At 44.2% G+C, this 25,880-nt stretch overlaps 1 long non-coding RNA gene across 1 annotated transcript in view; it reads left to right on the top strand.

Annotated features, from left to right (window-relative positions):
• Nucleotides 1-1,499: 1,499 nt before the first annotated feature.
• LOC140185542 (uncharacterized) overlaps nucleotides 1,500-25,880 on the top strand; it is a 60,850-nt gene continuing 36,469 nt past the window's right edge. The window contains exons 1-2 of the long non-coding RNA XR_011882645.1: nucleotides 1,500-1,549; nucleotides 14,621-14,800. This is a non-coding gene — a long non-coding RNA (uncharacterized lncRNA). The remainder of the gene's footprint in view (nucleotides 1,550-14,620; nucleotides 14,801-25,880) is intronic.

Here is a 25,880-nt window from a genome sequence, read left to right on the forward strand (position 1 = left end):
TGACATTAGTTGCATTGTGGCAGCAATACAGCACAAAATTAAATTACTATAAAATACAAAATAAGTAAATAGTGCAAAAATGTAGACATAACGGAGTCGTATTCATGGGTTGATGGACCATTCAGAAGTCTGATGACAGAGGAGAAGGAGCTGTTTCTGAATTGTTGAGTGCCTTTAGGCTCCTGTACCTTCTCCCTGATGGTAGTAATGAGAAGAGGGCATGCCCTGGATACTGAAGGTCCTTAGTGATGAATACTGCCTTTTTGAGACACTGCCTCTTGAAGATGCCCTCAATGGTGGGGAGGCTTGTCCCCATGATGGAGCTGGCTGTGCCTACAACCCTGTGCAGGGGAGGGAACGTCGACTCAGACCATGAGAGGCCTGTGTCGGGCATTTTCATGCCTTACAAAGTGCAGATTGGAAGCCTGTGTGGAGTGCCACTCCTCGCACAGACTAGAGCAAAGTGTGATTAAGTGCCTTGGTCAAGGGCACAAACACGCTGCTACAGCTGAACTAGCAACCTTGAGATAACTAGACGAACGCCTTAACCACTTGGCCACGTGCCCAACACAACCCTCTGTGGGTACAATGAAAACTTACTTTCAACAACATCCCAGGTTTTATGTTGTATAACTCCAGAAACTAGTCAAAAGAAAAACACAGGAGTGGGGGATACTCGTGTATAACGTGGTGGTGCAATGATGCATGCCATCCACACACTTCTTACAGATAACCCATCGTGAATTATTGGAATAAACAAAGAATGCTTAATCAAACAATATACTTACAATATTACTCAAATATTACTGAAATATTAAATATTCTACACTCCTCCCTGCTTAGCTATAAACTCCAACTTAATATAGAATGCATCTCAACTCAAATATGTAACATATTGTTCTCTAGTCATATACATATATACTATACATATTTACATATTGGAGTACACATTACATATTTGAGTTGAGATGCATTCTACAAACGTTTGTATATTAAGTTAGTGTGTGCGCGCACACACACACACACACACACACACACACACACACACCGCCCCCCCCTCCCCCGGTTTTTGTTGGTGTGAGCTGAAAGAGACAGGGGGGGAAGATTTTTGAGGATGCCATCCCAGTTGCACAAGGTGCTTGGTGCAGATGAATGGCTTCAAGAAGGAAGAACCAATACTCCCGTGGGAGACACATTTGCTTGAGATGGATTTCAAGCAACATTCAGACGGTGGTGTGTGTGCTTTCACGCAGACCGAGGGTCCAGCGCGTGAGTGACAGACAAGTTCAAGATGAGCTTCAAATTAAGTGCACATTTGACTGTTGTAATGGGCCCCTTTTTGTTTTTTTCTTTCTTTCATTTAATAACTGTTTGCTTAAATTAACATACTTAACTATACTTCTTTTTAATTGGATGCAGTGTACGGTCTGTTTTTTCTTGCAGGGGGCAGTAAATCACACAGCATTCACACAAACCGGGATTTGGGTGTGCGAGACATCCCAACATCACAGATCTGGCGGGGCCAAAGTATGTATGAAGCCGGAGAAAGGTGGGTTTATCGTTGTGGAATCCAGTAGCTGTTAGCGAGGGGCAAATGAGCTGGTTTTCTGGAGACGCCCACTGTAAGGGAGTTTCATTTGTGGGGGCTCGTCTTGGATTGAGTTCGTTGGATATTGGGTGATTGCCCTGAGCATTGATCCAGTGAGTTTGTGTTTAAGTCTGAGTTAAACTATTGTCCGGGAAAGTGATTAAGATACGTGGTTATGGACACCACAGGGATTGAGTGTTGGTGCGATTCAAAGAGATTACCTGTAGCTCATGCTTGTTTTTTGAGTGGGGTGGATATACGTAGCTCAGATGAATTGTTGCTTAGGATTTTAAGTACCATTTAAGCATTAGGACAAGTTATGGTCATGGAGCAGCAATTTGACCAAACAACGGGAAAAGATATAGTGTTAGTTCAGACTAGCGCTGACGTAATAGGAGTGGATCTGCCTAGTACCATCAGAGTACTCAGAGAAGCAGGGTCATGGGCTGTCGATACTTTCAGAGAAGAGGGGAGTGTACGCGAGGGTACTGAGTTGAAAGTCAAGTTTCCCGTAGCTGAGGGCGGAGACCTTAAAGAAAAGTTGCTCTCATTTCTGCTGAGTGAGGGAAAGGAGTTGGCTGATGTGAAAGGTCTACTGAGTCCTTCAGCTGTTGATTGAAATTCTGAGCTCGTTTTGGCTATTACATCACTGGTTGATAAACGCAGAGTATATCTGCAGAGAGCCAAAGTTATTGTAGGCTGAGAATGTTCTCTGGGGTCAAGCCCACACCCGATGGGGAAGAATAATATGAAGCTTGGGCTGAGCAGACATCTCGGTTACTGGATGAATGGCAGTGCTTAGATAATATGATAAAACTGAGACGGGTCAAGAGTTTACAGGGCCCGGCAGCTGATGTAGTGAAGTTCCTAAAGGCAGAAAACCCATTAGCTACATCAGCTAATTATCTGCAAGCTCTGGAAGTGTAACCAATCTTAAGATGAAATTTAGCCACACATTCCAGGAGGAAGGAGAGAAGTTGTCTGCTACATTTTCAGGTTGGAGAAGCTGCTGCACTGTTTGTGCCACAAAGGGGGCATTCAAGTGTCTGAGAGAAATTGCTTGAGGATGGAGCAAGTTGTGAAGAGTGCGTTGTCACATGATATGATTGCTCTACGTATTCGAATGACCCACCTTCCTCCATCTTTTACCGAATTACTCAGAGAAGTTAGAAACATAGAAAACCTATAGCACAATACAGGTCCTTCGGCCCACAAAGCTGTGCTGAACATGTCCTTACCTGAGAAATTACCTCGGGTTACCCATAGGTTTTTATTTTTCTGAGCTCCATGTACCTGTCCAGGAGCCTGTTAAAAGACCCTATCATATCCGCCTCCACCACTGTCGCCGGCAGCCCATCCCACGCACTCACCACTCTCTGCGTAAAAAAAAAACTTACCCCTGACCTACTTCCAAGCACCTTAAAACTGTTCCCTCTCATGCTAGCCATTTCAGCCCTGGGAAAAAACCTCTGACTATTCACACGATCAATACCTCTCATCATCTTATACACCTCTATCAGGTCACCTCTCATCCTCCGTCACTCCAAGGAAAAAGGGCCGAGTTCACTCAACCTATTCTCATAAGGCATGCTCCCCAATCCAGGCAACATCCTTGTAAATCTCCTCTGCACCCTTTCCATGGTTTCCATATCCTTCCTGTAGTGAGGGAATCAGAAATGAGCACAGTACTCCAAGTGGGGTCTGACCAGGGTCCTATATAGCAGTAACTGCAACATTACCTCTCAGCTCCTGAACTCAATTCCACGATTGATGAAGGCCAATACACCATACGCTTTCTTAACCACAGAGTCAACCTGAGTGTCCTATGGACTCAGACCCCAAGATCCCTCTGATCCTCCACACTGCCAAGAGTCTTACCATTAATACTATATTCTGCCATCATATTTGACCTACCAAAATGAATCACCTCACACTTATCTGGGTTGAACTCCATCTGCCACTTCTCAGCCCAGTTTTGCATCCTATCAATGTCCCATTGTAACCTCTGACAGCCCTCCACACTATCTACAACACCCCCAACCTTTGTGTCATCAGCAACTTAGTAACCCATCCCTTCACTTCCTCATCCAGGTCATTTATAAAAATCACGAAGAGTAAGGGTTCCAGAACAGATCCCTGAGGCACTCCACTGGTGACCGACCTCCATACAGAATATGACCCGTCTGCAACCACTCTTTGCCTTCTGTGGGCAAGCCAGTTCTGGATCCACAAAGCAATGTCCCCTTGGATCCCATGCCTCCTTACTTTCTCAATAAGCCTTGCATGGGGTACCTTGCCAAATGCCTTGCTGAAATCCATATACACTACATCTACTGCTCTACCTTCATCAATGTGTTTAGTCACATCCTCAAAAAATTCAATCAGGCTCGTAAGGCAGACCTGCCCTTGACAAAGCCATGCTGACTATTCCGAATCATATTATGCCTCTCCAAATTTTCATAAATCCTGCCTCTCAGGATCTTCTCCATCAACTTAGCAACCACTGAAGTAAGACTCATTGGTCTATAATTTCCTGGGTTATTTCTACTCCCTTTCTTGAATAAGGGAACAACATTTGCAACTCTTCAATCCTCCGGAACCTCTCCTGTCTCCACTGATGATGCAAAGGTCATCACCAGAGGCTCTGCAATCTCCTTCCTCGCCTCCCACAGTAGCCTGGGGTACATCTCATCCAGTCCCGGTGACTTATCCAACTTGATGCTTTCCAAAAGCTCCAGCACGTCCTCTTTCTTAATATCTACATGCTCAAGCTTTTCAGTCTGCTGTAAGTCATCCCTACAATTGCTGAGATCCTTTTCTGTAGTGAATACTGAAACGAAGTACTTATTAAGTACCTCTGCTATCTCCTCCAGTTCCATACACACTTTTCCACTGTCACACTTGATTGGTCCTATTCTCTCACGTCTTATCCTCTTGCTCTTCACATACTTGTAGAATGCCTTGGGGTTTTCTTTAATCCTCTTCGCCAAGGCCTTCTCATGGCCCCTTCTGGTTCTCCTAATTTCTTTCTTAAGCTCCTTCTTGCTAGCCTTATAATCTTCTAGATCTCTATCATTACCTAGCTTTTTTTAACCTTTCGTAAGCTCTTCTTTTCTTCTTGACTAGATTTACAAAAGCCTTTGTACACCACGGTTCCTATACCCTATCATCCTTTCCCTGTCTCCTGAAGTTAGAGAGGAGGAAAACGCGATGGAGGAGTGGGAGCCCTCTGTCAGCAGAACACAGTCCTCTGTAGTAGCCTCTGTTGCTGAAGTGACCCCTGTTGTCCCACAGTTGGGGGCGTTACAGGAGTTTGTGACAGATTTTAGAGCTGAGGTATCTCAGTTGATATCGGCCGGTGCTGCCGCCAAGCATGACAAAGCCGATAAGGAGCCGAACCTACTGATGGGACGTACTAAGCAGAAGGTTGCTGTTGAACGAGGTCCCTTCACCAGAGAAATGACCTATACTTTCTATTACAATGGTGGAGAAGATGGACATTTCAAGTGGGAGTGTGACGGACATGAAAATCTTTGGAAAGTAAATCAGCAATTAATCAAACAGCGAAGAAAAGAGCTCAAACAATGGAGGGACACAGTAAAGGAACGGGCTGATATTTCAGAGAGGATACGTTCCTATCTATGTAGCAAGAGAAATACTAAAGTACTATTCCTGAAGGTTTAGTGGGATCAAGCTCTGATGCGTCCATACAGATTGAAGGTGTTTATGCTAGAGCCGTACTTGACACAGGTTCTCAAGCTACTTTGCTTTACAACCTGTATTTGAAGCGTTTACCATTGATGCCACTCAGTGCCCTTCAGATTCGGGGGCTTAATACTGGTGAGTACCCATACGATGGTTACTTGTCTTCGAAACTGGAGTTTTCGGAAGCAGATGTTGCAGTAACTGAGACTATTGACACACCCGTGCTGGTTTGCCTAGATCCGGTTGAAAAGGGTGGAGCTTCCATTCTTGTTGAACAAATACTGCCATTGTGAGATGGCTCCTGGGAGTATATAAGGAGAGGAATGGAGAGAACGTTTCTGAACACTTTGTCCATTCATCCTGTGTTCAGAGCTGCTTTTGAGGAGGTACAAGTTCCTCCTAAGCAGGATGATGAGCAGAAACGAGGAGCTATGTGGTGCAACCAGTCTAAACCTGTTGTGTTTTGACCTGGAGGAGTAGCTAGGGTGACAGGAACACCCAAATTTGCCGCAATGTCCAAAGAATGGAAAAAGGGGATTAACCGAGAAGTTGCTGGGACATGAAGATGTGTTTTCTACAGACGAGGCTGATGTTGGTTACTCCAGGAGTACTTGCCACACTATTGCAGTGACCGAGGACACCCCTTTCCGAAAGAGGTCTCACTGGTTAGCACCAGCAGAGGGTGAGGATGTTTGACCGCACCAGTTTAAACTGACAGGAGTTAAATTTGGTCATGGAGCAGGGGGCCTGAGCTGCTGGAAGACACGAGTGGTAGACAGGGAGATGCAACCTCTAGTAGACAGAAAGGGTCACAAGGGGTGGTTGACGCTGGAGGAGGTGAAAGTGGGATAAGGAGGTCTCAAAGAGTCAGGAAGCCCCCAGATAGGCTGGTCTATGATGCACTGGAGGAACAGAGTGTTACGTCTATCCCCCAGTGAGATATGTCACTACCATTTACAAATGGATTGGAGGTCCTGACATCATGAAAGTCCTTTGAAAACTGTGTTATTAATGATGGGTTGCTAAGTTTCAAAGTCATGAGAACTTGACTATATTTGATGGGGGGAGAGTGCAATGCCCTGGTTAAAATTTTTACTGCTATGCTGTAGGTATTTCATTTAGCAGTTCTGTAAGAGCAGTCTGTTCTGCTGTCACCCTGTTTGGGTTTGAGCTGAAATCAGAGGCTTGCTTGTTTTTCAACTTAGGAATGTGCTGTCTGCCAGTCAGGATAGTGGAATTGGGAGAAGGTTCTGTATGCAGGGTTGAAGGTTTTTATTGGTGTGAGCTGGGAGAAGACAGGAGGGAAGATGGCTGAAGATGCCATCCCTGTTGCACAAGGTGCTTTGTGCAGATGAATGGCTTCAAGAAGGAAGAACCAATACTCCCGTGGGAGAGCCCGTTTGTTCCAGATTGATTTCGAGCGACATTCAGAAGGTGGTGTGTGCTTTCATGCAGGCCAAGGGTCCAGCGTGTGAGTGATAGAGAAGTTCAAGATGAGCTCCAACTTCCGTGCACATTTAACTGTTTAAGAGTAATGGGCTCCTTTGTAATGTGAGTGTAATTAAAAGTAAGTTAATACTAATTAGGATATCGGGGGGGAGTCTACTTCCGTTTTTGCTCTTCTGGTGGCCCCGTGTACATAGTGTTCCCGCCATGTCGTACAGGCTGTGAAACCCTCTGTATGTACGTAACGTTTTGAAGTTCAGGATAAAGTTGTTTCTTTGGCATGAAGTTGTCAAGTGTGCCTTTTTCAAAGTAGAAGTTACCACAGGTTTTTTTTTGTTTTCTTTTTCCTTCTTGCATTTAATAACAGTTTGCTTAAATTAATATTCTTAAATACTGTATACTTCTTTTTAATTGTATGCAGTGTACGATCTGTTATTTCTTGCAGAGGGCAGCAAATCACACAACATCACACAAACCGGGGTTTGGGTGTGTGAGACATCCCAACCTCACAGGTTTGGTGGGACCAAGGTCGTATACACCCTAGATGTATGAAGCCGGAGGAAGGGGGGTTTATCGCCGCAGAATCCAGTGACTGTTAGCAAGGGGCTAACAAGCTGGTTTTCTGGAGATGCACTCTATAAGGGGGCTTTATATATATAAGATGACTAGAAAGCTATATGTTACATATTTGAGTATGATGTGTGTGTATGTATGTACATAACACACACATATACAGTACATACAGTATAATATATAATACACCTACTATATAGACAGCCACAGCACAGTAAATTTTAAATTGTCCCATTCAGGCCTAAAGATTTAATCGCTGTGGAGGATTTCTTACTATTGTGAGGTAATGTCTTTTCTGACAAGGGCGTCACTCTGTTTGAGTGGTGAGACTTGTGACTGTGAAACAAAGTCATGTTCTGGGGCCTCCTCCGTGATGGTTGTAGGAGTTGACTCTGGGACTGCAGGAAGTGGTTCTGACATCTCTGGACACCTTTCTTCTGGAACAATTGACTCTGCTCTCCTCAACTGAACCATGTGTCATCTCCAGATGATATTAGACACAATCTCCACGATACAGGAGAGTGGTCCAGTCCTGTCCTTAATCTTTCCAAGTACCCACTCTTGGTTATCTCTGTAGTCCCTCACCAGAACTACGTGTCCAAGAGTGAAACATCAAATCCCCTTGTTTAAGGAGCCCTGAATTTGTCTCAGCTGTTTGTCCTACATACTCCTGAGTTTGGGTTTGAGGAGATCCAAACGTGAGCATAAAGACCCACCCAGGAACAGCATAGGTGGTGAATTCTCATGTTTGTTAACCAGTACTTGTGTGGGAGAGAGTTTACCCTCATTACTGATCATCAACCACTGGTGTCCATTTTCAATCCACCGACGGGTGTTCCACTGACAGAAGCAGCACCAATGCAGAGCTGGGCTCTGTTTCTTGGAGGACACAATTACAAAATTGAATTCAAAAGGACAACTAATTATGGAAATGCTGATGGATTGTCTTGTTTACCCTTGGAAAAGGAAGTTCCTGAAAAATTTACAAAAGAGGACACTCCTCTTGGTGTATTCTCCCTAATGTAAATTGAAAGTCTCCCTATTACGGCAGAGATGGTCCAAAGGGGAACCAGACAGAAAAGACCCCACACTGTCTCACGTTTACCTGGCAACCCAAAATGGCTGGAATGTGTATCAGGAATCCCAATGCCCCCATCTTTACCAGCACTGGGATAAATTTCCCCTTGACAGGGGTTGCATTACGTGGGGATTGAGAGTGGGGATTGTACCATCCAAGCTGAGAGCTAAAGTGTTAGACAAGCCAGTCACCTAATGTGGTTAAAATAAAATCGTTGGCTTGAAGCTTTGTCTGGTGGCCTGGGATAGATCATCAGGATCGAACAACTTGCCTTGCACTATTCAGGATGCCAACATGTCCAGAGGATGCCAAGATTAGCGCCTTTCCATCCCTGTGAATGACCTGCATTGTCCTGGCAGAGGATTCATGTGGATTTTGCAACACCATTCATGGGCACAGATTTCTTGGTAGTAGTGGATGCAGCCACTACGTGGCTGGAAGTGTTGCCAATAGCCTCCACTACAGCCTCACACACTGTCGATGTGTTGAGAAGCCTCTTCTCAAGGCCTGGCATTCCAGAACACTGGGTCAGTGACAATGGACCACAGTTTGCTGTGAAACAGTTTCACTCATTCCTGACAATGAATGGAATAAGACATATTACATCTGCACCATACCACTCAGCTACAAATGGCTTGGCGGAAAAGTTTGTCCAGCATCTAAAGAATGCACTGTGAGCAATATCAACAGAACACACTACACTGACACTGAATCAAAAGCTCGCTAATTTCCTCTTTGCATATCTCAACCAACAACTCACCATCTGGTTAAAACGTTTTACATCCCAAGCTAGACTCAAGACCTCTCCATCAATCTGTGCATAAATTTTTCTCTGCAGCGGTAAGGGAATGTGATGTAAAGGCAATGGGGTGTTAACGTCCATCACTCATAACATGTGACATGACTGCACAAGGTAAAGTATCACAGGCAAGTTTCACTGGACGATATAGATCATAATGTGTGAGTACGGTATCTGACGTCACCATTTCTTTTGCCTTTTTGAAAGCCACCTCACACTGCTTTGTCCATTGTCATTTCTTCCTGATCTGAAGTAATGAGTTAAAGGGGTGGAGCACAATAGCCAGGTCTGGCAGAAACCTGTTACAGTAATTGACAAATCCTCAAAAGGATCACAACTGTGGCACATCCTTTGGCCTTGGGGTATCCACCACTGCTTGAAATTTCTCAACACACTTCTGTAATGTGTGTGTATCAATATTGTGACCACTGTAAATGATGCCTGGTTTAAAGAACTGAAATGTGGTGTTGTGCTCTGAACCCATAATTTTATAATCTTTTTAACAATATCTTGAGAGCTTGGAGATGTTCCTGGTCATCTTCACTGTTAGCAATGATGTCATCCAGGTAACACTGAGCGCCTGGCCAACCTTGCATCACATGATCCATGACTTTCTGCCAGAGTGCAGGTGCAAATGCTACTCCATAAATAGGCTTATTATAGTGATAACACCCTTTGTGAGTGTTTATGGTGAGAAACATCTTCAACTTTTCTTCCATCTCCATATGGAGGTGGGACTCAGCTAAGTCCACTTTGATGAAATGCTTTACTCCAGAAAGATTTGCAAAAATATTCTCTATCGTGAACAAAGGATATTGATCTACTTTCAGTACCGGGTTGATGGTGACCTTAAGATCACCACAGATCCTGACAGATCCATCCTTCTTGGCTACTGGGACTATTGGCGTTGCCTGTGGGCTCTACCCAACTTTGGAAAGAATTCCTTCAATTTCCATGTAATCTAGTTCACGGGCTACTTTATCACAGGTGGTTTAAGGAACCGGATGGGCTTTGCAAAACTTGGGTGTGGCATTTTCATTTAAAACTATTTTACCCATGATATATTTGAGTTTTCCAGTGCCATCTTTGAACACTGCTGTGGCATCATCCAGTACCTTTCTAAATTCACTTTCTGCTGACTCTATTGCGGGGTATGTGGTATGCAAATAGTGGATGGATCTCCAATCAACTTGTTTTCGTTTGTTTGTTTATTTATTTAGCAACGCAGCATGGAGTAGACCTTCTAGCCCTTCGAGCAACATCGCCACAGCAATCCTCAACAAACCCAATTAACCCGAACCTAATCATGGGACAATTTACAATGACCAATTAACCTACCTGGTGTTTCTTTGTACTGTGGGGGAAGACAGGAAGACAGGAGGACCTGGAGAAAATGCACATTTCCACAGAGAGGACAGACAGAGACTCCTTACAAAACGACACTGGAATTGAACTCCAAACTCCAGAACGCCCCGAGATGTAATTGCGTCATGCTAACCACTACAGTACCGTGGCGTCCTCTCAGCCAATCATGGCCTCTTAATGCTGGCCTTTCTGTTTAACCACATACAAGCTCAATGTGGCTTGTTGGTTGTTGTATTTTCACTGTCATTCCCACAGGAGTTATCTTTTCTCCAGTGTAAGTTCTTAGTTGGATACCTACAGGCTTCAGTTCAGTATCTTTGAAATGCTTTTCAAACACATTTTGTGTAATGACTGAAACAACCGAGCCAGTGTCCAATTCCATTTTAATTCATTTGCCATTCACTTCTGGTGTAAGCCATATAGCTTGTCTTTTGTTAGTTTTCGCATTGTAAATTTCAAGGCTTCGCTGTCCTGTCACTCTCATCATTATCAGATTTTTCATCAGCAGTATTCAGATTAGTGCTCTTTTTGAAACTGCAATTTGACTTTTTATCCTTTTTGTTTCCGTGTAGTCTCATTTATTTTTGTCTGTCCGACGTGCTCTTTGTATGTCCTACTTTGTTGCATTTTCTGCAAGTTTCGCCTTTAAACCTGCCTTATTCTGGTGTCTGTGAGTCTCTGCCACAATGATAACACAATTGGTGTCTTTATTGATGCTTTGCTGCACGCTTGAGTACTCGGTGGGGGGGTGCTGATGCTTTGTTGCTGGTGGGGGAGGTTGGGGTCATTGCTTTGCTGCTGTTTATGCGTGGGAGGGGGGAGTTGGGAAGGCTTTGGGGTTCTAACATTTAACTGTTATTCATTCTTTGGGGAACTCCTCTGTTTTCGTAGATGGTTGCAAAGAAAAAGAATTTCAGGATGTGTATTGTATACATTCCTCTGACATTAAATGTACCTATTGAACAACTTGTTCAGCTAGGCTCTTCCCAGCATATCTCCTGTAAAAATGCCATTTCTTTTTCTCAGTTTCTTCATCTCCGTTTCTTCATCTCCACTGTATCTGTTCCCAGGATGAGGTTTTCCTTTCCAGGACATCAGATATGTCCTCCTTCTTCAAAGAACGGGACTTCCCTTTCTCCACCATTGATGCTGCTCTTGCCTGAATCTCCACCATTTCCCAGACATCCACACTCACCCCATCTTCCCACTGCCTTACCAGTGGTAGAGTTCCTCCTGTCCTTACCTGCCACCCTATCAGCCTCCGCATCCAAAACATCATTCTTCACAACTTCCACCATCTCTAAAGGGATCTTACCAACAAACATATCTTTATCTCCTTCCCACTCTCCACTTATCACAGGGATTACTCCCTGCATGATTCCCTTGCCAATTTATCTCTCCCCACTAATGTCCCTCCTGGTACTTATCTCTGTAAGCAGCAGAAGTGCTATACTGCTCCCTCACCTCCATTCAGGGCCCTAAACAGTCCTTCTAGGTGAGCCAACACTTCACCTGCAAATCTCTTGAGGTTGTCTACTGTCTCCAGTACTCCCAATGCAGCCTCCTCTATATTAGTGAGACCCGATGAAGATTGGGGACCGCTTTGTCGAGCACCTCAACTCCACCTGCAAAAAGCAGAATTTCCCAGTGGCCAACCATTTTAATTCCTATCCCCATTCACAATCCGACATGTCAGTCCGTGGCCTCCTCTTCTGCCACAATGAGTTAACTCTCAGCTTGGAGAAGCAACACCTCATGTTCCGTCCAGGTAGCCTCTAACCTGATGGCATGAACATCACCCCAACTTCCAGTAATTTTTCCCCTTCCCCTTCCCTTTTTCTTCAATTCCCCTCTCTGACCTTTTACCTCTTCTCACTTGCCTATCACCTCCCCTGGTGCCCTCCTCCAACCCTTTCTCCCATGATCCCTTCTTCTCTCCTATCGGATTCTTTCTTCTCCAACCCTTTACCTTTTCCACCTATCACCTCCCAGCTTCTTAATTCATCCCCCTCTCTCACTCACTCACTCATCTAGCAATAGTAAATGCAGAAGTCCTGACGTTCAACCTAAAGAGCTGGGGTTGCCAGACACAGAATCACGAAACTAGAATCTTGCTTCGAAGTGACCTTAACTGAGATTCAGGTTGTGTAATTAGAAACCTTATTGCCTACATGTCCATTCTGTAGTGAAAAGTGAAATTCAGAAATCAGAAAAATTGATGATCTCGCAGTTAAGAAAGAAGCAAATAAACTTAACAGAACAAAGCTAAACGCATTTTTTGTTCCCCAGGAATTTGACACAAACATCAATGGTCTCCACTCAGATATATAACGAATCACACCATGCCCTGTCTCTAAAGTTTTGTGAGAGTGAGATGGGGAGGGAGCTTCTCTTTGGAACTCAATGCTGAAACCATGCATGAGTACTGTCTGCCAGCCTTTTCTCAGCTCCACACATTCAAATCTGCTGAATGCATTGCGATCAGCAGGCAGCCATTTCTCACATGCACCCTCAGCAGCTACCTTCTCTTTAATATTTATAGAGCCTATGATCTTAAATTGAAAATAGTGCAGGCCTCAATCTGAACTGAGACAAACAACACACACTCGAGCATCAAAATACGGCAAGTGCTGGAAAACTTAAATAAGAACAGAAAATGCAATAACCACTCCCCGGGCCAGGCAGCATCTGTGAGAAGAGAAACAAGAGTTATTATTTCGGGTTTAACACCCTTTCGCAGAACTAGAAGAAAAAGAAAACACATTTTATGTTACAGAGAAAGTGGGCTAGTATGGATAGGTCAAAGAGAATATCAGTGATCGAGTGGGATCAAGGTTACCCTGTGTTTCCTTATTGCAATTGCTGGCTGTATTTGCACTTTCTCCCTGTGACCATGCTGGTTTCTTCCCATATCCCAAAGATGTGCAGATTGGCAGACGTGCTGGTGCATAGATACATGGTTGAATCTGGGGAGAGCTGATAAGAATGTGAGGATAGTAATACATGGGGTTAGTGTAGATTAGTGTAAATGGGTGATCGGTGATCAGTGTGCACTCCGTGGGCCAAAGAACCTGTTTCATGCTGTACTTGTCTATAACTGTATGACAGTATGGGAGAGATGTAATGATACAGAGAGCACCTGTTCAAGAGCATTCATCTTAATTCAGGACTTTAAGCCCCATCTGGTATAAGTATCTACAAGTACCTTCACTTTAGGGAGATTATACTGTTTCAACCTAGACTTCAATGACAAGTTTACTTTACTGTTTTAGTCTCCTCCTGAAGGGATCTAGTTGCCAATAATCACTACTTCAAGCAGTAGGTCACCCCTCTCACCAAGGAGGAGATACTTCCAGCTAATGAAACAGATTAAACACAGTTTATATTTAATTGAAACCGACTTAATTTCTGAAGAGTAATTCTTCAGAGAGATTTATAATTTACAAAGGATTTCCAAACACAAGTGCAATTCTTACAAGCTAGAAAGACATAGCAAAAAGTTTCTGATGAATGAGTCGTCCAGTGCAGAAACTGAGGCTGAGGAATGAATTCTGTATCTTCTCTCAGTCACTCCTAGCAACCCCAACTGCCTGCAAACATGCATACAGCTTTGCTATGAATTGGTATCATCAATGTGTGTGATGCTTCTCAACTACATTATTAGGTCAGGTTGATGGGTTGCTTAAGTAGAGAACATATAATGTCCTGTTTCTCTGGATGAGGTCATGCTATAACTAGGTCAACATGGAGCCCATTCTTCATCTTGAATAAATCAAGAAAGTGATCAACGTGTACTTGTTACAGGTCAAGAGAGTGAGGAAGGTGTACAGGTTAGAGATCAAAAGAGTGAGCAGAGTGTATTGGTTAGATGTCAAGAGGGTGAGCAAAGGTGTACTGGTAGAGGTTAAGAGGGTGAGCAATGTGTATAGGTCAGAGGTCAAGAGGGTGAGCAAAGTTAGAAGGCGGAGCTTAGAAGGGTTAGTGGCGCCTAACGGCAACTCCTTTGCTTGCATCTTCAGAAACAGCTCTATTTCCATCTTTAATATCTCTATTTTTTCCTTTTCAGGGTTCTTCTGAAGACCCAGATCTGGAGTTATACATTGACTACGGTTCTTTGCGGGAATGGGACCCACTCTCGGGATTTCACAACTAACGGTTGTTTGGCATGCCAAGGGCTCGACCTAAGAGCTCCGCTCGCCTTCGGAGGACGGGGATCTCGTGGCTCTGGAGACGGGGGGGATTGGAGGTTAGTGCCTCTATAGGAGATCGGTGTGTCATTGGAGATGGAACATCTCTGGCTGTGTGCCCAGAGACCCAAGATCTTTGGGCACAGAGCTCGGAAAAAGCGATGCAATGGACTTTTAACACCGTAAACCAGTGAGTTGTTTGTTATGTCTCCCCTTTCGCTGTGAAACGGAGACATCTCTTTCTCCCTTATTAGGGAGAGAGAGAGCCTGTGGTATGTCGAATGCCGGGTGAACAATGTAGTCTTTGGAGTACTGCAAGTCTGTGTCTGTGCTGTTGTCCTGCTCACACTTGAGTGCTCGGTGGTGGGTGCTGATGCTTTTTTTGTCGGTGCGGGGGGGGAATTGTTGCTTGCTGCCGCTTATGCGCAGGAGGGAGGGAAGCTGGGGGAGGACTTTGGGGTTCTAACATTTAACTGTCATTCATTCTTTGGGGCACTCCTCTTTTTTTGTGGATGGATGTGAAGAAAAAGCATTTCAGGATGTATATAGTATACATTTCTCTGCCATTAAATGGTACCTTTGAAAACTTTGCAAGTGTACTGGTCAGAGGTCAAGAGGGTGAGCACACTATATTGGTTAGCGATCAAGAGGACAAGCAAAGTGTATTGGTTAGAGGACAACAGGGTGAGCAAAGTATACTGAGTTGAGGTCAAGAGGGTGATCAAAGTGCATTGGATAGAGGTGAAGAGGGTGAGGAAGGTGTACAGGTTAATGGTCAAGTGAGTGAGCGAAGTATCAAGACGGTGAACAAAGTGTACTGGTCAGAGGTCAAGATGGTGAACAAAGTGCACAAGTTAGAGGTCAAGAGGGTGAGCAAAGTATACAAGTAGGAGGACAAGAGGGTGAGCAAAATGTACTCGTTAGAGGTCAAAAGACTGCGCAAAGTGTACGGCTTAGAGATTAAGAAGGTGAGGAATATGTATTGGATAGAGGTCAAGAGGTTGAGCAAAGTGTATTGGTCAGAGGTCAAGGGGGTTACTGGTCAGAGGTCAAGAGGGTGAGCAAAGTGTACTGGTTAATGGTCTAGATTGCTAGGAAAGTGTATTGGTTTAGAGGTCAGGAGGGTGACCAAAGTGTATTGGTTACTGTTCAGAGATCAGGAGACTGTATAAAGTGTACAGGTTACAGGTCAGGAGGGTGAGGAAAGTGTTCTGGTCCTAGATCAAGAGGCTGAACAAAGTATTCTGGTCAGAGGTCAAGAGGGTCAACAAAGTGTACAGGTTAGAAGTCAAGAGGGTCAGCAAAGTGTACTGGTTAGAGGTCAAGCAGTCAGCAAGGTGTGTTGGTTCGAGGTCAAGAAGGTGAGGAAAGTGTACTGGTCAGAGGTCAAGAGGGTGAGCACACTATATTGGTTAGCGATCAAGAGGACAAGCAAAGTGTATTGGTTAGAGGACAACAGGGTGAGCAAAGTATACTGAGTTGAGGTCAAGAGGGTGATCAAAGTGCATTGGATAGAGGTGAAGAGGGTGAGGAAGGTGTACAGGTTAATGGTCAAGTGAGTGAGCGAAGTATCAAGACGGTGAACAAAGTGTACTGGTCAGAGGTCAAGATGGTGAACAAAGTGCACAAGTTAGAGGTCAAGAGGGTGAGCAAAGTATACAAGTAGGAGGACAAGAGGGTGAGCAAAATGTACTCGTTAGAGGTCAAAAGACTGCGCAAAGTGTACGGCTTAGAGATTAAGAAGGTGAGGAATATGTATTGGATAGAGGTCAAGAGGTTGAGCAAAGTGTATTGGTCAGAGGTCAAGGGGGTTACTGGTCAGAGGTCAAGAGGGTGAGCAAAGTGTACTGGTTAATGGTCTAGATTGCTAGGAAAGTGTATTGGTTTAGAGGTCAGGAGGGTGACCAAAGTGTATTGGTTACTGTTCAGAGATCAGGAGACTGTATAAAGTGTACAGGTTACAGGTCAGGAGGGTGAGGAAAGTGTTCTGGTCCTAGATCAAGAGGCTGAACAAAGTATTCTGGTCAGAGGTCAAGAGGGTCAACAAAGTGTACAGGTTAGAAGTCAAGAGGGTCAGCAAAGTGTACTGGTTAGAGGTCAAGCAGTCAGCAAGGTGTGTTGGTTCGAGGTCAAGAAGGTGAGGAAAGTGTACTGGTCAGAGGTCAAGAGAATATACAATGTGAATTTTTCAGATGTTAAGAGGGTGAGGAAAGTATACAGGTTAGAGGTCAAAAGCGTGATCAAATTGTGCTGGGTAGATATCCACATGGTTAGGAATGTGTATTGCTTAGAGGTCAAGAGGGTGAGGAAAGTGTACAGGTTAGAGGTCAAGAATGTGAGCAAGGAATACTAGTTGGAAGTTTAACTTATTGAACAAGGTTCTTGAACCTTGGAAAATTTCTGATGCTGTTCTAAGAAGGAATTTGCCTTAGTGAATAAAGTTCAAAGTTCAAAGTAACCTTATTATCAAAGTACATGTATATCACCAAATACAACCCATACTCAATACTCATAATCAATACTCAATAAATCAAATAACCATAATGGAGTCAATGAAAGACCACACCAACTGAGCAGTCAACCGGTGGGCAAGGAACAATATACTGTACTTTGCAAATACAAATAGAAAGATAAAATAAGGAAATAATAATAATAAAATAAATAAATACACAATAAATATCAAGAACATGAGACGAAGACTCCTTGATACTGAGTCCATAGGTTGTGGGAACACTTCCGTGATGGGGAAGTGAAGTTATCCCCTTTAGATCAACAGCCTAATAGTTAAGGGATAATAATTGTTCCTGAACCTGATGATGTGAGTCCTGAGGCTCCTGTACCTTCTTCCTAGTGGCTTCAGCAAGAAGAAACCATGACCTGGGTGGCAGGGGTCACTGATGATGGATATTGCTTTCCCACAACAACAGTCCGTGTAGATGTGCTCAACGGTGGGGAGGGATTTTCCCATGATGGACTGAGCTTTATCCAACTCACATCAAAGTTGCTGGTGAACGCAGCAGGCCAGGCAGCATCTCAAGGAAGAGGTACAGTCGACGTTTCGGGCCGAGGCCCTTCGTCAGGACTAACTGAAGGAAGAGTTAGTAAGAGATTTGAAAGTGGGAGGGGGAGGGGCAGATCCAAAATGATAGGAGAAGACAGGAGGGGGAGGGATGGAACCAAGAACTGGACAGGTGATTGGCAAAGGGATATGAGAGGATCATGGGACGGGAGGCCCAGGGAGAAGGAAAAGTGGGGAGGGGGGAAAAAAAGCCCAGAGGATGGGCAAGGGGTATAGTCGGAGGGACAGAGGGAGAAAAAGGAGAGAGAGAGAAAGAATGTGTGTATATAAATAAATAATGGATGGGGTACGAGGGGGAGGTGGGGCATTAGCGGAAGTTAGAGAAGTCAATGTTCATGCCATCAGGTTGGAGGCTACCCAGACGGAATATAAGGTGTTATTCCTCCAACCTGAGTGTGGCTTCATCTTTACAGCAGGGGAGGCCGTGGATAGACATGTCAGAATGGGAATGGGATGTGGAATTAAAATGTGTGGCCACTGGGAGATCCTGCTTTCTCTGGTAGACAGAGCGTAGGTGTTCAGCAAAACGATCTCCCAGTCTTGCTTGAATTTCCAGCATCTGCAGAATTCCTCGTGTTTGAGCTTTAGCCACTACTTTTTGTAGGATTTTTTGTTTGAAGGCATCGGTGTTTCCATACCAGGCTGTGATGCAGCCAGTCAATATACTCTCTACCACACATCTATAGAAGTTTGTCGAAGTTTGTATGCTTTCTGTAGAATTGCACTTGTGTACTGGGCCCAGGACAGGTCCTCTAAAATAGTAACACCAAGGAATTTGAAGTTGCTCCCCTTGTCCACCTCTGATTGCCCGATGAGGACAGGCTCATGGACCTCTGGTTTCCTCCTCCTGAAGTCAATAATCAGTTTCTTGATCTTACTGATAAGAGGTTGTTGTGGCACCGCTCAGCCAGATGTTCAATCCTGATTCATCACCACTTTTGATTCAGCCTATCACAGTGCTATCATCAGTATTAAATTTGGCATTGGAGCTGTGCTTAGCCATACAGTCATAAGTGCAAGGCAAGTAGAGTGGGGGCTAAGCACTCGACATTGAGGCACACCTGTGCTGATGGAGATTGTGGAAGAGATGTTGCCAATCTGAACTGATTGGGGTCTGCAAGTGAGGAAATCAAGGATCCAATTACACAAGGAGGTATTGAGGCCAAGGTCTTGAAGCTTATTGATTAGTTTTGAGGGGAGGATGGTATTGAATGCTGAGCTGTAGTCGATAAAGAGCATCCTGATGTATGCATCTTTGCTGTCCAGATATTCCAGGGTTGAGTGAACAGCCAATGAGTGCTGTGCTAAAAAAAAACAGAGGTTAGCTATAAGCACCTTGGAGTCTAGAAAGTGAATATCCATCACAGAGTGATGATCCTTTATTAACACTTTGAGCACAGTGTTAGAGCACAGGCAAAGAAACTGTTATGGTGCATCATACAGTGCAGTGTGACCTGCTGTATAGGTTAGGTCGTGCTGATGGAAAAAGGAAAAAACCTGAGTTAATTACACAGAAGGGGGAATTGGCCTGTTCCAATAGACAGAGAAAGCAAGACACCTGAAGTTATATCAAAGTCCAAGGTTCAAAGTACTTAGAACTTTGGACTTCAGCTATCTTACTTTCCCTGCCAATTTGAAAAAGCCAATAAAGATACCTAAAGTTATATAATTTGATACTGAGCCTGGAAGGTTTCAACATGTCCAGCCACAAGATGAGATGCTTTCCTCAAGCTTATGTTGGGCCCATTATAACATCCAAGTGGACACAGAGAGATAGATCAAAGTGGAAAAGGGTGAAGAATTAAAGTAGCTGGCAACAGAAATCTCCAGCAATCCAGAGACCAAAAGAATGATCGGGCATGTGGATTCGAATTCCATCATGGCAACTAGGGAACTTGAATTCAGACATATCAATTAGTTTTTTTTTTATTTATACAGTGATCTTTTAGCCCTAACACTGACCGTGTAAGGCATGCCAATCCACGTTAATTTATAGAACTCACACACTTCCAGTTTCCCATGCTATCTTACACTGACCCACACTGGCTTTCCTTATTCCAGCTTCTCCATACCCATACCTAACAAAAAATTGTGTTATTTGATGGTGTATTCTGTGGGAAATTACTCTGAGAAAGACGTTTAAAGAACCTGGTAAAAGACACTGAGGGGCAGAACTGTGAAATCTTTGCTCCATCCACGATTTTGAAGGGGAACATTACACTGATAAGACCATAAGATATAGGAGCAGAATTACCCCATTTGGCCCATTGAGTCTGCTCCACCACTTCATTATAGCTGATCCATTTTTCCGCTCAGCCCCAATCTCCTGTGTTCTCCCCAGTTCCTTTCATGCCCTGACTAATCAAGAATCTACCAACCTCTGCCTTAAATATACCCAATGGCTTGGCCTCCACAGCTGCCTGTGTCAACAAATTCCACGGATTCACCACTCTCTGGCTGAAGAAATTCCTCCTCATCTCCGTTTAAACCAGAAGGCTCAAGGAATACAGGCGCCAAATAGGACCCATGAGAGTTTAATGATATTGAGGCATCAAGCTATCCTGCATGGAATGAGACTTTTCAGCCCACTGATTCCCCGTAAACCGTCATGCGGCCATTTACACAAATTCCACACTAACACCATTTTGATACCCCAAGTTCTCATCAGCTCTCCCCAGATTCTAACGCAGACCCACACACTAGGGGTAATCTTGCAGTGGCTGCCCTACCAGCCTGCATGCCATTAGGATGTGGGGGGAACTTCTGGTCAAGATGGCAGCGAGCTGCATGTCTGATGAGGTCATGGCTCAGCCTTAGTTGTTGTTTTTTCAGATTGCTAGGGATGGTTTCGGGGACAGCATAGGAAGTTAGGGATCAGGCAAGGGTTTAGGAACAGGGATAAAGGGGTGTTAGAGTTCAGGCCAGATTCCAGTTTGGAGCATTCGAAGACCAGCGATCCCTGTGGATGGATTTCGGGTTGGCGAGCACTGTGGACAAAGATCATCGATCTCCATTGTCATTGACCAAGTTCGGCAGGCCCCATGGGCGAGGACTGGTGATCCCGCCAGTTTGACGAGTCCCCCTAGGTTGGTGGGTCCCTGGATCTAAGGTCATGCAGGCAGGAGGCATGAGGCTGGTGAGCACCCCAACACCCACCCCCAAAGTTGGCGAGACCCAGGATCAAAGGTCCATGCAAATTTGGAGTTCGGGGTCTTTTCATCAACGAGTCCTGGGGTTGCTACCAAGCATTGAAACCCAAGGGTTGAAGACTGAATTCGATGAGTCTAGAAGTCAAGGCCCAATGGTCAAAGCCATAGGTTTGTGTGCCTGGAAGTTGGAGGCCCGATGTCTGCAAGTCCACAAGTCCACGAGTCTGCTGGAGACCCAGAGGTGGCCTATCCTGGGGATGGAGGCCTGTCTCTGTATGGGTGGGTGGGTGAGAGGGAGGAAAGAGGTTTCTTTTGCTTTGGTTCTAGTGCTGTTGTGTTCTGTGGTGTTCTGCTGACCATTGTGGGCACGCTATGTTGGTGCCAGATTGTGTGGTGACACTTGCGGGCTGCCCTCAGCGCATCCTTATGTTGAGTTGGTTGCTAACACAAGTGACATATTTCACCGTACGTTTTGATGTAAATGTGATAAATAAATTAATTTGCAATCTGAATTGAAGCACTGGGGGTAATCCCACATGGTTTCGGAGATCAACATACAAATTCCACACAGTCATGACTGGAGGTGGGGTCTCAACCTTGGTTACTGGATCGAAGAGCTAACAGCTCTACTAACTGCTCTATTGTACCATCCCAAAGAGAGGGGATAACATTCAACAGAAGCCCTAGTTAGAGACCTGCTTGCATTTTTTTTTACGGAATGTGTATCCAATGGTAAATTCATAGGTTTATACAGAAAGGAAACAGACCCTTCATCCCAACTGGGAAAAAAGGCTGTGACTGTAAACACAAGAGTTTCCACAGATGCTGTAAATCTTGAGCAACACACACAAAATGCTGGAGGATCTCAGCAGGTAAGGCAGCATCTATGGAGTTGGATAAACAGCCAATAATTTGGGCCGAGACCCTTCATCAGGACTGGAAAGGACGGGGAAAGAAGCCAAAATAAGGTGGAGGCAGGGAAAGGAGTACAAGCTGGCAGGTGATAGGTGAAACTGGGTGGGGGGGAAGGTGGGTCGATGGACGATGGGGGTGAAGTAAGAAACTGTGAGGTGATAGGTGGAAAAAGGTAAAGGGCTGAAGAAGAAGAAATCTAATAGGAGAAGACAGTGGACCATGGAGAAAGAGGAGGGGCAGCAGTGAGAGGTGACGGGCAGTTGAGGAGAAAAGAAGGGCTGAGAGAGGAACCAGAATGGGGAATGGAAAAAGAGAGAAGGGGGAGACGAGAGAAATTACTGGGTTAGAGAAATTGACTATCCACCTTATATATGCCTCTTGTGATTTCATTTATATCTGTAAAATAACCCCTCGGCCTCCTCTGCTCCAGAGGAAAAAGAACCCCAGTCTGTCTGTAAGCAGTTTTATTTTGTTGTCTTTCTATTGACTTGTCTGAAAAGGATTCATGTTCTGAGTGGTAAGGAAATGGTGAATATTGCACAAGCCTCCCTGAACCTACTACTCATTGTCTCTGGGTATCGTTTGGAAGCTGTTATTCACTTCTACTCGTAAGAATGTGCTGACCCACCCTTCCATCGCAAATTAATTTGAAATGTATGCACCAAGCAGGAACATGAAAGCCATAAAGGTGAGAGGGAATGAACTCCAGTTACTGTATGGACAAATATGAGCAACTAAAATAATCTAGGATTGGACTCACACATGTTTTAGTTATGCAATATTTGAGCATCAAAGGCAGTTTATACAAGTTAGGTCTTGCTTAACAATCAGTAATCGTTGGGAATTTGGCATGATTTCCCTCTCTGCACCCTCTGGGAATCAGGTTGCAACTAATTGCATCATCCAGTGCACAAAGGTCTCCTCTGCGTTCACTAACAAAGGCAGGCTGCTAAAGATGTGACTTATGACCAGTCGTTTCACTCATAGCAAAACAAGGAGAAAACCCCACAGTACATCAGCAAAGGAACATGAATCAAATGTTGCCAGAAACTTTTGCCAGAGGGGTTTTTATGCTTCAGTTTTGTCCATGAGTATTTTTTGACAAAGATTACAGTGCAATGTTAAGTACTTGTGACCTACAGCCTCATACCTGAGCTTTTATACCTTATTCTGCATTGTTATTATTTAACCTGATTCTAGCTCAATGCACTGGGTAATGATTTGATCTGTTTAAATAGTATGCATGACAAGCTTTTCACTGTATCTTGGCACATGTAACAATAATAAACCAATAGCAAATGATGAAACCCAGTGATTATACTTACAGAAAGTACTGTGCAGGTAACTATAATAAAAAGTACATTTTATACCCTGATGGTGGATATGTTGGTTGAGGTAAAATACTGAAGGAACAGCTTAGTCTCTGTAATAAGAACTTGTGGGCTCCCACTTCAGAACGTAACACTTGGGCCAGTGCTGCAGTACTGCTTTGAGAAGAAGCTGCCTTTCAAAAGGTATAATAGTGAGCCCTTGTCTGCATAGTGAAATATCCACCAGAACTAAAAGAACTAAACCTCCCAAGGGTCTCCTGTCAATCAGCATCACCAAAACAAAAAAAAAACTGTCGATTGTTGCCGGATCTTTTGAAACATTAAATGGCTGCCATGTTTCCTAGGTTGCTACAGTAACGGCATTCCAAAGATTAGCCGTAAAGGTCTGTGTGATTCGCTGAGGCCATGGCGAATGCTGTACAAATGCAAGTTCTTTCTTTTAAAGATTAAACACATTGTTTGAGAGCACGCTGTTGAGTCAATAGAGGGGGCACCCATGAACATCAGTCTTATGTTCAGTTCACAGCAGTTTACTGATGTGCAGACTGTACTGAGAGCATAACTAACAGAAAGCAGCTTGTGTCATGCATTCCTTCAGCTAATGGAGAGAATTCCAGTTACTGTCACTTAAAACAATGCCGTATATCTACAGCTCCCCTGTTTAACATTCTAAATCCAAACAGAAAATCAGAAATTACTCCCAGTCAGCACAAGTGCACAGCTGTCCTCTCCACTTTGCCAGATCACATTGCCCTTGTCTGCAGCGACACCTCCAGAGTGGGTGGGAGAAACATCTGGATAATGTTTCCGAAATCTCGATGGTCTCTACAACCTTCACACCTCCTCCCTACCTCGCTCCCACACCCTTGCCTAGCCTGTATCATCATCATGCTAAAATCACCAATTCTGAATATTGAAATGGTATCTCGGTGACACTGGGGCAACTGCGAGAAGCAAGGAGGAGATTCCTAAGAAATAAAATCACCAAAGTTAAGAGCTCTTCATCTGCAACAAACACCACAGGGGTGTAACCCTTAGACCCTGCATATTTTCCATTGTTTCACATACTCATTGCATCAAGCAAGAGGCCATTCAGCCAATCAACCCTAGGCCAGCTTCATGCAGAGCAATCTCAATTGACCAGTACCCCTCTATCTTATTACTCTGTAGCTCTGCAGCTTATTCTCTTTCCCATGCTCACCAACTTGTCCTTTCTGATTATTTTGTCATTTACACACACTAATGTGGTCATTTACAGTGGTGAATTAACGTGTCTTTGGGATGTGAGATTGGGGAAGGAAAACAAATGCAATCTGGGAGAACATGCAGACCCAACAAGGGAGCAGTTAGCATAACACTATTCCAGCGTCAGCAACCCAGGTTCAAACCTCACTGCATTCTGTAAGGAGTTTGTACATTCTCCCCACGACCGTGTGGATTTCCTCCAGGTGCTCTGGTTTCCTCCCACATTCCAAAGGTGTACGGGTTAGTAGGTCAATTAGTCACATGGCTGTAATTAAGCAGTGGGGGTGGGTTGGGCCAGAAGGGCCTGTTACCATGCTATATCTCTAAATAGCTGAAAAGTAACATACAGACAGTAGCCAACCTTAGGATCAGGCTTGGGTACCTAGGGATCAAAGGTGTTAGGGTGAATTCTGCAGATATGGAATATAGCAAGTATTAATTTCAATAGCAACCAGATCTTCAGATCTGAATGTGGATTGTAGATTGAGTTTAAAATGCTGCTCGGAACAATGGTCTTCCTGCAGCTGCAGATTGGGGTTGATTGCAAACCAGGAAACACCTTGTTGACCTGAGATGACTACATATGCATGAATGCAGCCTAGAGACAGCGGTCAATTACATTCATTTTGGATGTCCGGTGTATTAGTGTGAAGATCTAGGTATTTGAAAATTATATGTAATTCAAAGGAAGAATTATGAATACAATTGTAACTACAGAATTGTCCTTTAATCTTTAGCATATAAAAAAGTGATGTTATGTTGGGTCAGGGAGCCTTTCTCCAGAGTGACCCCAAATACTGTCAGCTTGTGTGTGCCAAAGAAAGACTTCTCTACTTCCAGCTGTGTGTCTCTCCAGTGGCTTTCATTGACAGTCACAACAGAAGCCAGCAACACTAACTGTGACAAAGTTATCTAGATGTTTCTCCCAACCACTTCGGAGGTGTATTACCTTGCATCAAGCCTGAAACTTACTTATTCAGTTCTCCAAAACCTGGAGAACCAGTTTCAATAGCAGTGGCCTGACACATCTTTGGCTCATTGGTAACATGAGCCAAAGATTGGCTCCTGGCCTTGCTAGCAGAGCCTCATCCATTAGGGTCATAGTTACTCTTCCATATCAAGGTTGAGGGGGGACTTGATAGAGGTATTTAAGATTATGAGAGGGATAGATAGAGTTGACGTGGATAGGCTTTTTCCATTGAGAGTGGGGGAGATTCAAACAAGAGGACATGAGTTGAGAGTTAAAGGGCAAAAGTTTAGGGGTAACATGAGGGGGGACTTCTTTACTCAGAGAGTGGTGGCTGTGTGGAACGAGCTTCCAGCAGAAGTGGTTGAGGCAGGTTCGATGTTGTCATTTAAAGTTAAACTGGACAGCTATATGGACAGGAAAGGAATGGAGGGTTATGGGTTGAGTACAGGT

The sequence above is a fragment of the Mobula birostris genome, chromosome 20 (assembly GCF_030028105.1).
Source record: "Mobula birostris isolate sMobBir1 chromosome 20, sMobBir1.hap1, whole genome shotgun sequence".
In the NCBI taxonomy this organism is placed as follows: Eukaryota; Metazoa; Chordata; class Chondrichthyes; order Myliobatiformes; family Myliobatidae; genus Mobula; species Mobula birostris.